The sequence below is a fragment of the Ochotona curzoniae genome, unplaced genomic scaffold (genome assembly GCF_017591425.1).
Source record: "Ochotona curzoniae isolate NIBS_2020 unplaced genomic scaffold, NIBS_Ocur_1.0 scaffold_3835, whole genome shotgun sequence".
Lineage (NCBI taxonomy): Eukaryota > Metazoa > Chordata > Mammalia > Lagomorpha > Ochotonidae > Ochotona > Ochotona curzoniae.
The window spans coordinates 34,933,993-34,936,332 of NW_024467114.1; the positions used below are offsets into that span (position 1 = coordinate 34,933,993).

General features: G+C 45.3%; 1 pseudogene; it reads right to left on the bottom strand.

Annotated features, from left to right (window-relative positions):
- Positions 1-912: 912 nt before the first annotated feature.
- Positions 913-2,009, bottom strand: LOC121145903 (annotated as a pseudogene).
- Positions 2,010-2,340: the final 331 nt, after the last annotated feature.

The window sequence follows — 2,340 nt, forward strand, 5'->3', positions numbered from 1 at the left end:
GCTCCCTGCCTGTGGCTTGGGAAAGCAGTCGAGGACGGCCCAAGGCTTTGAGACCCTGCACCTGCGTGGGAAACTCGGAAGAGGCTCCTATCAGGCAACTGGTGTCCTTTTACACCTGACTAGACGTGAGGTGTGTTTTTACACCAAAGACCATTGCATCCCCACTGAAAGTTTGCAATATTCAGGCCTGTTTCTTGCACCTTACCCAACTTCCTGATTGTTAGAATCCAATGGCTAGCTGACTCATTGTGCTCACGGCTGCAAGATGTCAGAGCACTCTCTCCGCAATGCAATCTCTACTCTCCCTTTGACATCTCCACAATATACCCTTGAGATAAAATAGGGAAAGGAAAAGGGTTTCTTTCCTCCCATTTTAATTGAATAAATATGACATTGCAGTCTGTCACTAAATCCTCTCATTGTGCAGCAGCCAACCCCGATTTGGAGCACGGCTGTTTCTGCCTGACACACTTTTTTCCAAAGTGATTTTTCCCACATTCATTTACACACATACACCCTGCACTGGTGAGAAGATCACGTTGGGTGAATGCTTCCTAATGCACAATCTGCATGCAGAGTGAGCATGCAAGAGGAGAGGGTAGTTCTCAAAGTAGGAATTAGGTCACTGCAAGCTAGGGTCCCTCTGATGATAACAGGTAACCCTGAGTAAGCGAAATCAGCACCAGCTCCAGGTCACAGAGTGTTCCATCATCATGCCTGTGGAAGTAAAATGTATCTGCATATATTTCCATATATGCATAATATAAAAACGTCTGAACAGACATGACTAAAGTTTCAAGGATTTGCATCTTCAACAATCACCTGGAAAGCAGCTGGCTCCTGATGGCTGGTTTACAGCAGTGATTCAAGCAACTAGAGACAGGTTTAAGTAAAAGAGCTTAAAGAACGAAGCTAAAATTGGGACATCAAGTGAGGTCGCGTATTGTTCAGGAGTCATGTGAGCATCTCACAGACGGTGTCCGTGACCAGCTGTGCGTGCTCCAACTGAGCAGGCCACTTCCCTCCTCTCATCATTGCGATCCAATCGTCTGGCCAAATTTCATCCTACCATTCACCCTCTCAACTCATTGGCTCAACTGTAAATACGTGTCCCGACTTCATCATTCCAACTGCTTTATTTTTGGTGTAATGAGGAACATGGGAGGGCTGTATGGGAGAGCTTGTGGATCCTATGCCCACAGTACCTGTACACAACAGAAAACCCATTGCTTGGGTATGTTGCTGAATAATGGTTCCTTGTTCTCTGTATTGAACACCAGTTTTCACTGTGTCGATGGCTTGCAGTAGATACTCATACGTGGTCTGAACAAGTCTGCATGCTCCCTTATCCACACCACACACACAAAAAAAATCTCTTTCAGGCCCCTCTGGAAATGATGTCCAGATTAACGGTATCACCTTCTTGCAAGAGCCATCTGTCTGGAATCCCATGGCAGTGATGTCATTCACTACATTGATATACCAAAACTGTGGAAAGTTATGATGAGTCAGGGGAGAAGCATGGCAATTTTTTGCAACACAGGCTAAGTGTGCAGCTGTTTCCTATAGTGACACCTGCTTTGATCGTCTTTGCAATAATGTCCAAAGCTTCTCTAGCAAGCCTACACAAAGTCACATCCCTTTAAGAGCCTGTTCACATTCAGACATACCTAGTGGATGATCAACACAATCTGGCCTCTGAATATAATTTGGCACTGGCCTGGGCGTCAGTGGATAATGTGCTCTGAGTTTACCAGTACATCGGTAACCTGCCCATGGGTCAGTGTGAATATCACTCTGAATAGACCAGTAAAACATTTCTCCTTTTGCCTTTTCATCATTTGCTTTCCTATGCAGCAACTTGTGAGTAACTCAGCTTCCTTTAAAACATTCCTGTGAACACAGAAGTACAAGCCCTGGATACCCAGTTAACTGCAGGTGGGACACTGGAGCTTGGTTTCACTGCTGCAGCCATCAGTCTTGCACACTCGCGTCTCTATGTCTGCCATGCTGCCTGCCTGCCTCTGTACATCCACTTAATTCCTTCCCCTTGACTTTCATGATAAAATATGTTTTGTTTGCACTGGGAGTGACTGAGGGGAATTTACATTATTTCTAAAAGTGTAACACATCACATGTGTTGCCTGGGTGTCCACATTCCAATCAGAATGTCCCGGTCTCTGGCTCCAGCCTGTGACTTCAGGTTTCTGTAAGCACAGACAGTTGTAAGTGATAGTGATGGCTCAAGTGATTGGATTCCTGCCTCTGACAGAAGAGACTCCAATGAAGTTCCTGGTTTTTTACTTCAACCTGCTTCAGCCCAAACTGTTATGGACATTT